Raw genomic sequence first — 11,143 nt, forward strand, 5'->3', positions numbered from 1 at the left:
AATCGTGACTATGGCCGTTGGATACCTTGTCCCAAAAGAACATAACACAAAAAGGGATACATCCTCGATCGCAACTGTTGCGGTGCAGTTCCTGTTTCTGTATCACTATATACAAATAGCAAGTTGAGATAAAAAAATCTTATAAACTACTTTTTGGAGGGAATTTCCAACAAAATCCCTCTAGAAATTCTCTCATACAAAAATGGCTACATGGTGTACACATCATTGAAAATATGTTTTATTGGAAGTCCAATGATGTATAAACCGTGCTTATATTGTAATTTTCGTGGAAGTTATATGTGATTTTATCTGCACTAATGAATATGGTAAAATGAACAGTACATATAGCATATTTTTATATAAATATGTTTATTTCTCTAGAAAGAATAATGCGATTCTTATGAAACTTAGAGGGCTTACTAAGTATAAATCAAGCTAACACAGAATACAATTTGTGTGTTTATATACCTAAGGGTACCCGAGCTACAGGTACAAAAATTGTAAAAAAGAAAAAAAGAAAAAAAGAAAAGAAAAGAAAGAAAGAAAAGAAAAAAGAAAGAAAGGAAAATTTGAGGGGAAATTTCCCGAAGATCCCTGTCACTGGGAAACTGAGGGTGATGGAGAAAACTGATTGCAGACTCGAATTCTACGTGAAAAGTTCTATCAAAATCAGGTATTTTCATTTCTGTGTCAAAATCTTGTTGACGAGTTATCAGACAGTTGGGATCCCGTAGCAATGCTTTACAGCATTCACTCTCCTTGTTGGGCGAATTATCACAGACTTCGTCCAGTAAAACTCACGGTGTTGCGAAAATAGCGTCAGATAAACTTAGCCAAATATTAGGCAAACAATCTGTGACATTGCAAATGTACTTAATCTTGAAAATAAGGAATGAGAAGAGGACCTAGAACACGAAGACATTCGGTGTTTTTCACATGCACCAGTGACTTCTGGTAATGTAGAAAGAGTTTCTTACTTATAAACGCAGAGGGTTTACAGAAGAAAACGTAAGAAAGGCGTTCACAGTTCATGCAACACATGTCATTAATAGTGTTGCCACGAGACGAGACGAGACGAGACTTTAGGCTATCTCGTCTCGTCTCGTGCAAAGTATGTGTCGTCTCGAAGAAATGTGCTCGTCCCGTCTCCTGTCTCGTCTCGAGAGGTTCTGTCCCGTCTCGTCTCGTTTTGTCTCGTCTTGTCTCGTAAAAATATATCATCATACCATGGGAACGAAAGTAAAATGTAGCAGGCTGCACCATGTTAATCAAGATACAACTAAGTTACAAGTATTACCCAGAACTCACAAGACAAGAAATGTCACGGTAGCTACACCGAGAAGCCTTCACCTCTGGTGTATGTGGTACTCGGTTCGATCTCGGTTAGTGCCATGTGAGCTTTGTGGTGGACAAACATTGAATGTGTGGGGACCGCGGTGGTTCAGTGGTAGAGCGTTCACCTCTGGTGCTTGGGGTCTCGGGTTCGATCCCAGCCCCCGCCAAGTGAATTTTGTGGTGGACAAACACCGTGTGCGTGGGTTTTCTCGGGGTTCTCCCGTTTCTTCCCACTTTCTTAATTCCACCATTTCAGTCATTACTCATCATCACTGTCTCCTTTAGCCTAACCGGCATAATCGTGGGACGTAAAACTCAAAGATTTCATTTCATTTCATTTCATTTTTCGTATGTGTGTGTTTTCTCGAAGTTGTCTAGTATCCTACCACTTTTTTCATTACACTAATTTTCCCATCATCAACCATTCGGGGTGGGCCAAAGTTGCCTAAAGGTCTCAAAAATGAATTCAAATAAGCTCACAAGGCAAGGACAAACAGTTTACAAGTTACTATATCTCTGCTGTTAGTTGTCTGAGGCTTCTCGACCCTGGCTTTTTTTTTTTATTTTTTTTTTACATTCTGAAACATTGAAATTTGTTTCAACAGTTTCAATACACGAATATACAGTAAATTGCTCATAGGTACGTCGAAGATGAAGATACTAATGTCAAATAATCTTTACACGACAAGCAAAGTTCAATGTAAAGGTGTCACCATCCCCGACACTATCGTATACTATCAGCCCACTTGCTTCATAGTGTCTATATATATATATATATATATATATATATATATATATATATATATATATATATATATATATATGAGAAAGAGAGAGATAGATATGTGTGTACACTTTCATTTCATATATTCCAGCCTTCAGGTTTCACAGTGTTAACCCATACCAATCCAAACCAAATAATTTTATTGAGTAATGGAAAGTATTTGATTGAAATTTTATATGTTATTATACACTAAGCTCTACTTAAAGTGCCATAGTAATGGGAGCTGAACGACACATCGGACGAGAGAATGCTTGGGGCCAGTCTTCACCTCCATGGTTCAAATCTGTTCCCATAACCGCGGGGTGAGTGCTAGGTATTGGAAGTTGGCCCGCAAAATCGAGATAAAATTTTAAACTCTATATAGAACGATTGCCCATCGTTTGCCCATGTTTGCCCACCCAAAATTTGTTTGCCCACAAATAGAACCTAAGTTATACGTAAAAAACAATTTTAGGACCAACTTCTCACTGGCACAACAAAGTGTGAAAATAAAATATTGCAACATGCAAATCGATTGCCCATCGTTTGCCCATATTTGCCCAACAAAAATTTTTGTTTGCCCACAAACAAACAAAAAGTTATAAACAAAAACTTTTTACGCCTAATAAACTTTACAATCAAAATAAAAGATTTGTAAATATTTATATTCTTTCTACATAAAATATTAATTAATCATATTTCTCTATCAAAACCAATCATTTTGCGCTACATAAACGGAAAATTATGGAACGGACTATGCATCCAATAGTAACAATGACACAATCATATTACTGCATTTGTAGTATGCACATTGTAATATTGCGGAATCTAACGTTTTTCTATATGTGTAAATACAAGAACTATCATTAAACAAACAAAAACATTTGCTGGGTAAACAAAATCATTTGCTGGACATACTAAGGCAATAGTTGGACAATTCAAACAAGGGAAAACATAGGGCAATCAATATTTGTGATTAGAAACTTAGCCCGCTTGAATTATCAAATGTAGTCTCAAAAACGTACGAAATTAGGTTCCAGCTTCTTTTCTATCGTTGGGCAAACAAAAACTAATGCTGGGCAAACGAAATCAAGTACTCGGCAAACAAGGGCAAACATAGGGCAATCAATATTTGTGATTAGAAACACAGCCCGCTTAAATTTCCACATGTAGTCTCAAAAAAGTACGATTTAAGGCTTTTCTATCGCAGGGCAAACAAAAACTAATGCTGGGCAAACGAGATCAAGGGCTGGGGAAACAAGGGCAAACATAGGGCAATCAATATTTGTGATTAGAAACATAGCCCGCTTAAGTCTCAAAAACGTACGAAATTAGGTTCCAGCTTCTTTTCTATCGTTGGGCAAACAAAAATTAATGGTAGGCAAACGAAATCAAGTACTCGGCAAACAAAGGCAAACATAGGGCAATCAATATTTGTGATTAGAAACACAGCCCGCCTAAATTTCCACATGTAGTCTCAAAAAAGTACGATTTAAGGCTTTTCTATCGCAGGGCAAACAAAAACTAATGCTGGGCAAACGAGATCAAGGGCTGGGGAAACAAGGGCAAACATAGGGCAATCAATATTTGTGATTAGAAACATAGCCCGCTTAAGTCTCAAAAACGTACGAAATTAGGTTCCAGCTTCTTTTCTATCGTTGGGCAAACAAAAATTAATGGTAGGCAAACGAAATCAAGTGCTGGCCAAACAAGGGCAAACATAGGGCAATCAATATTTGTGATTAGAAACATAACCCGCTTAAATTTCCACATGTAGTGTCGAAAACGTACGATTTAAGGCTTTTCTATCGCAGCGCGAACAAAAATTAATGCTGGGCAAACGAAATCAAGTGCTGGGGAAACTTGCCCAGCATTAGTTTTTGTTTGCCCAACGACAGAAAAGAAGCTGGTTACTCGTAGCTGAAACCTAATTTCGTACGTTTTTGAGACTACATAGGATAATGGATGCGAGCTATGTTTCTAATCACAAATTATTGATTGCCCTATGTTTGCCCTTGTTTGCCCAGCACTTGATTTCGTTTGCCCAGCACTAGTTTTTGTTGGCCCTGCGATACATAACCCTTAAATCGTACGTTTTCGAGACTACATGTGAAAATTTGAGGGGGCTATGTTTCTAATCACAAATATTGATTACCCTATGTTTGCCCCTATTTGCCCAGCACTTGATTTCGTTTGACCAGCATTAGTTTTCGTTTTCCCAACGATAAAAAGAGGCTGGAACCTACTTTCGTACGTTTTTGAGACTTAAACGGGCTACGTTTCTAATCAGAAATATTGATTGTCCGATGTTTGCCCTTGTTTGGCAAGCACTTGATTTCGGTTTTCCAGCATTAGTTTTTGTTTGGCCAGCCATAGAAAAGCCTCTAATCGTACGTTTTCGAGATTACATGTAAAAATTTAAGCGGGCTATGTTTCTAATCACAAATATTGATTGCCCTATGTTTGGCTAGTACTTGATTTCGTTTGCCCAACATTAGTTTTCGTTTGCCCAACAATAGAAAAGAAGCTGGAACCTGATTTCGTACGTTTTTGAGACTTAAATGGGCTATGTTTCTAATAACAAATATTGATTGCCCTATGTTTGCCGGTTTTCGCTAGCACTTGATTTCGTTTGCCCAGCATTAGTTTTTGTTTGCCCAACGACAGAAAAGAAGCTGGAACCTAATTTTGTATGTTTTTAAGACTATATGTGATAATTCAAGAAGGCTATGTTTCTAATCACAAAATATTGATTGCCCTATGTTTGCCCTTGTTTGCCCAGAACTTGATTTCGTTTGCCCAGCATTAATTTTTGTTTGTCCAACGATAGAAAAGAAGCTGGAACCTAATTTCGTACGTTTTTGAGACTTTAGCGGCCAATGTTTCTAATCACAAATATTGATTGCCCTATGTTTGCCCTTGTTTGCCCAACACTTGATTTCGTTTGCCCACCATTAGTTTTTGTTTGTCCTGCGATAGAAAAGCCTTAAATCGTACTTTTTCGAGACTACATGTGAAATTTTAAGTGGGCTGTGTCTCTAATCACAAATATTGATTGCCCTTGTTTGCCCAGTACTTAATTTCGTTTGCCCAGCATTAGTTTTTGTTTGCCCAACGATAGAAAAGAATCTGGAACCTAATTTCGTACGTTTTTGAGACTACATCTGATAATTCAAGCGGGCTATGTTTTTAATCACAAAATATTGATTGCCCTATGTTTACCCTTGTTTGCCCAGCCCTTGATTTCGTTTGCCCAGCATTAATTTTTGTTTGCCCAACGATAGAAAAGAAGCTGGAACATAATTTCGTACGTTTTCGAGACTTAAGCGGGCTATGTTTCTAATCACAAATATTGATTCCTTATTTTTGCCCTTGTTTGCGCAGCACTTGATTTCGTTTGCTCGGCATTAATTTTTGCTTGCCCTGCGATAGAAAAGCCTTAAATCGTACGTTTTCGAGATTACACGTGAAAATTCAAGCGGGCTATGTTTCTAGTCACAAATATTGATTGCCCTATATTTGCCCTTGTTTGCCCAGCACTTGATTTCGTTTTCCCAGCATTAGTTCTTGTTCGCCCTGCGATAGAAAAGCCTTAAATCGTACGTTTTCGACAGTACATGTGGAAATTTAAGCGAGTTATGTTTCTAATCACAAATATTGATTGCCCTATGTTTGCCCTTTGTATCCCAGCACTTGATTTCGTTTCCCCAGCATTAATTTTTGTTTGCCCAACGATAGAAAAGAAGCTGGAACCTAATTTCGTACGTTTTTGAGACTTAAACGGGCTATGTTTCTAATAACAAATATTGATTGCCCTATGTTTGCCGTTTTTCGCTAGCACTTGATTTCGTTTGCCCAGCATTAGTTTTTGTTTGCCCAACGACAGAAAAGAAGCTGGAACCTAATTTTGTATGTTTTTAAGACTATATGTGATAATTCAAGAAGGCTATGTTTCTAATCACAAAATATTGATTGCCCTATGTTTGCCCTTGTTTGCCCAGAACTTGATTTCGTTTGCCCAGCATTAATTTTTGTTTGTCCAACGATAGAAAAGAAGCTGGAACCTAATTTCGTACGTTTTTGAGACTTTAGCGGCCAATGTTTCTAATCACAAATATTGATTGCCCTATGTTTGCCCTTGTTTGCCCAACACTTGATTTCGTTTGCCCACCATTAGTTTTTGTTTGTCCTGCGATAGAAAAGCCTTAAATCGTACTTTTTCGAGACTACATGTGAAATTTTAAGTGGGCTGTGTCTCTAATCACAAATATTGATTGCCCTTGTTTGCCCAGTACTTAATTTCGTTTGCCCAGCATTAGTTTTTGTTTGCCCAACGATAGAAAAGAATCTGGAACCTAATTTCGTACGTTTTTGAGACTACAATCTGATAATTCAAGCGGGCTATGTTTTTAATCACAAAATATTGATTGCCCTATGTTTACCCTTGTTTGCCCAGCCCTTGATTTCGTTTGCCCAGCATTAATTTTTGTTTGCCCAACGATAGAAAAGAAGCTGGAACATAATTTCGTACGTTTTCGAGACTTAAGCGGGCTATGTTTTTAATCACAAATATTGATTCCTTATTTTTGCCCTTGTTTGCGCAGCACTTGATTTCGTTTGCTCGGCATTAATTTTTGCTTGTCCTGCGATAGAAAAGCCTTAAATCGTACGTTTTCGAGATTACACGTGAAAATTCAAGCGGGCTATGTTTCTAGTCACAAATATTGATTGCCCTATATTTGCCCTTGTTTGCCCAGCACTTGATTTCGTTTTCCCAGCATTAGTTCTTGTTCGCCCTGCGATAGAAAAGCCTTAAATCGTACGTTTTCGACAGTACATGTGGAAATTTAAGCGAGTTATGTTTCTAATCACAAATATTGATTGCCCTGTTTGCCCTTTGTATCCCAGCACTTGATTTCGTTTGCCCAGCATTAATTTTTGTTTGCCCAACGATAGAAAAGAAGCTGGAACCTAATTTCGTACGTTTTTGAGACTTAAACGGGCTATGTTTCTAATAACAAATATTGATTGCCCTATGTTTGCCGTTTTTCGCTAGCACTTGATTTCGTTTGCCCAGCATTAGTTTTGTTTGCCCAACGACAGAAAAGAAGCTGGAACCTAATTTTGTATGTTTTTAAGACTATATGTGATAATTCAAGAAGGCTATGTTTCTAATCACAAAATATTGATTGCCCTATGTTTGCCCTTGTTTGCCCAGAACTTGATTTCGTTTGCCCAGCATTAATTTTTGTTTGTCCAACGATAGAAAAGAAGCTGGAACCTAATTTCGTACGTTTTTGAGACTTTAGCGGCCAATGTTTCTAATCACAAATATTGATTGCCCTATGTTTGCCCTTGTTTGCCCAACACTTGATTTCGTTTGCCCACCATTAGTTTTTGTTTGTCCTGCGATAGAAAAGCCTTAAATCGTACTTTTTCGAGACTACATGTGAAATTTTAAGTGGGCTGTGTCTCTAATCACAAATATTGATTGCCCTTGTTTGCCCAGTACTTAATTTCGTTTGCCCAGCATTAGTTTTTGTTTGCCCAACGATAGAAAAGAATCTGGAACCTAATTTCGTACGTTTTTGAGACTACATCTGATAATTCAAGCGGGCTATGTTTTTAATCACAAAATATTGATTGCCCTATGTTTACCCTTGTTTGCCCAGCCCTTGATCTCGTTTGCCCACCATTAATTATTGTTTGCCCAACGATAGAAAAGAAGCTAGAACCTAATTTCGTACGTTTTCGAGACTTAAGCGGGCTATGTTTCTAATCACAAATATTGATTCCTTATTTTTGCCCTTGTTTGCGCAGCACTTGATTTCGTTTGCCCGGCATTAATTTTTGCTTGCCCTGCGATAGAAAAGCCTTAAATCGTACGTTTTCGACAGTACATGTGGAAATTTAAGCGAGTTATGTTTCTAATCACAAATATTGATTGCCCTATATTTGCCCTTGTTTGCCCAGCACTTGATTTCGTTTGCCCAGCATTAATTTTTGTTTGCCCAACGATAGAAAAGAAGCTGGAACCTAATTTCGTACGTTTTTGAGACTACATTTGATAATTCAAGCGGGCTAAGTTTCTAATCACAAATATTGATTGCCCTATGTTTTCCCTTGTTTGACTTGCCCAACTATTGCCTTAGTATGTCCAGCAAATGATTTTGTTTACCCAGCAAATGTTTTTGTTTGTTTAATGATAGTTCTTGTATTTACACATATAGAAAAAATTAGATTCCGCAATATTACAATTTGCATACTACAAATGCAGTAATATGATTGTGTCATTGTTACTATTGGATGCATATTCCGTTCCATAATTTTCCGTTTATGTAGCGCAAAATGATTGGTTTTGATAGAGAAATATGATTAATTAATATTTTATGTAGAAAGAATATAAATATTTACAAATCTTTTATTTTGATTGTAAAGTTTATTAGGCGTAAAAAGTTTTTGTTTATAACTTTTTGTTTGTTTGTGGGCAAATAAAAATTTTTGTTGGGCAAACATGGGCAAACGATGGGCAATCGATTTGCATGTTGCAATATTTTATTTTCACACTTTGTTGTGCCAGTGTGAAGTTGGCCCTAAAATTGTTTTTTACGTATAACTTATGTTCTATTTGTGGGCAAACACAAATTTTTGGGTGGGCAAACATGGGCAAACGATGGGCAATCGTTCTATATGGAGTTTTAAATTTTATCTCGATTTTGCGGGCCAACTTCACACAGGTGTGTGTGCTATTATGTGGTGGTTGCCCCGTTTGTGTAACAAACTCATGACAGTACACCCAGATTAGCTAGTGGTCTAAAAAAAGTTGATTTTTGGGTGACCATTTTGGATTAAAGTTTCTTATATTGTCATGATCTATTCGCAATCATACAACATACATCTTCATACCAAGCCGAGCGGTCTGCGGCGATAGACCATCGGCTTGAAGGACACGGGTTGAGTCCCGGAAGGGTCATATGTATGGATTTTAACAGCATTTCTTTTTTCGTATTGTGTAAGGGGGGAAATAGTACGGGATAAAAAGATTTCAGTCTGAAAAAATTGGAGAGAATATCCTCCCCAGGATACTTTCATGGGAGTAAGGAATTAGTAAAAATATAGGATATACATTTTATAGCAGGTTTAAAAATATGGTTTGGGTATCCTATTTCTTTTCTGTTAATTATGTTCTTCAATGTTCGAAATTTGGTGATTCTCATGATATTTTCTGCTTTCAACGGAGTTCCATGAATATTATACCAAATGTTCTTTACACTCTGCAAGAAACCATTTCTGAAGATAATTCAGGTCCTAATGAATATTATTCTCTAGGAAAGGGAAGTATTCTCCTCCTCTCAACATGGAAGCAGAGGACAATTTCGCACTCTGGTCAGATCAAACATTTCCGCGTAACAAAACGAAGGTCCCCCTGTAAAACCTCTTTACCTAAAGTGTTATTATTAGTATCATAAATTTGCTGAAAACAAACAATTTGAAGGGTTCGTCGATAATATCTTTGCTTTCTTTGTCCTTCGCCCGCCTTTAAAACGAAGAGGTGAATTTTACAACATGACTGCTGTATAATAAGCGAGCAATTGGTAAAATGGTAAAAGTGTCTTTCTATGTGTATGTATGTGTGTGTGTGTGTGAGAGAGAGAGAGAAAATTTTAGTTGCAAGATGACATACTTCGATTGCCGTTTTCGGTTCATATAGCAAAAAGAATACCGCCACCAGAGAATAAAGACAAGTGTAGTCTGTTCTGTTCTCTTCCGCCATCTCAGCCAGAACTTTCAACTACAGCCTGTAATGAGTGTAGACCTTACCCAGTTTTCAAATTGAGTAGATGGTGGTGGTAGTTCGGTTTCTTGACCTTGTAAAAATCTTCCCTGTCGTTGCTTTGTTTGTCATTATTCCAGCCAAAAATGAAAAAAATGAGAATTCCTCAGTTTACAGCAAGGGGAATTGGGGGCAAGACATTAAGGATGTTATTCTTGGAAGCTCACGTATCACGATTGTTTCATTCAATAGAGAGAGGACATTTTTCTATGAAGGCTTTTCAACATGTTTTCTCACAAAGGGGATTTTCCTTTTGAAATCTATATGACCACTGGCAATTTCAATCTTGGCCATTCCCGCCAGCGTTTTGATTTTCGAGACACGAGACGAGACGAGACATTTCACGAGACGTACCGTCTCGTTTCGTTTTCGAGACGGGACAAGTAGTCTGTCTCGTCTCGTGTCTCGTCTAAAAGGGTTCTGTCTCGTCTCGTTTAAGAGACGAGACGAGACGAGCCACGAGAAATGTCTCGTCTCGTGGCAACACTAGTCATTAAGGTAAGTTATTTTTGTACGAAATTGAGATTCTATTTCCTTAGTGTTTATTTCAGTGCATATGTTAAATTTTCAATGCATATTTATATTTTTCGTGCATATTTGCATGCATATCTCGGGGTTGGTTTGTGCATAGAAATCCGGGCTCTAGTCATTACTCAACACCTTGTATATCACATCGGCATGAACAAATCATATAAAATAATTTCTATTAAGTTGTGACTTTTATTGGGTTGCGAGCGGAACGATCAACAAAAGTTTTACCAAACATAGCCTTTTTTTTTTTTTTTTTTTTTTTTTTTGCAAACGGACAACAATATTGATTTAATAGTTCGTAATACTTTTACGGGGCGCCGCGTCGTTTACTCTTTCCCAACACTTTTTCTTTCTTCTTGATCGTTGAGAACGGCACCGTAGCTACTGCTCTGATGGAATACTCTGCGAAGTATTTAATGTCATTTGTATATAATTTTACATATACACGAGTAAGTTAAATATAACTCATTTGACAGTTAGCGTTAATGGCTCAAAAAGATAAGAACGACCTTGGAAATATAATATTCCGTGCAGTGCTTCATATGCCATCATAAGATATTCGCACAGCCACGTGACTAGCTTTTTCACAAGTTTTCAGTTCACGTGAAGTTGAAAATAAAAAAAGAACAGCTTTTGTGTGTCTAAATGTTTGTAAAAGAACGCTGCTTCTACTTACCACA

The sequence above is a fragment of the Thermobia domestica genome, chromosome 13 (genome assembly GCF_964235325.1).
Source record: "Thermobia domestica chromosome 13, izTheDome1.hap1.1, whole genome shotgun sequence".
Taxonomy (NCBI): Eukaryota; Metazoa; Arthropoda; class Insecta; order Zygentoma; family Lepismatidae; genus Thermobia; species Thermobia domestica.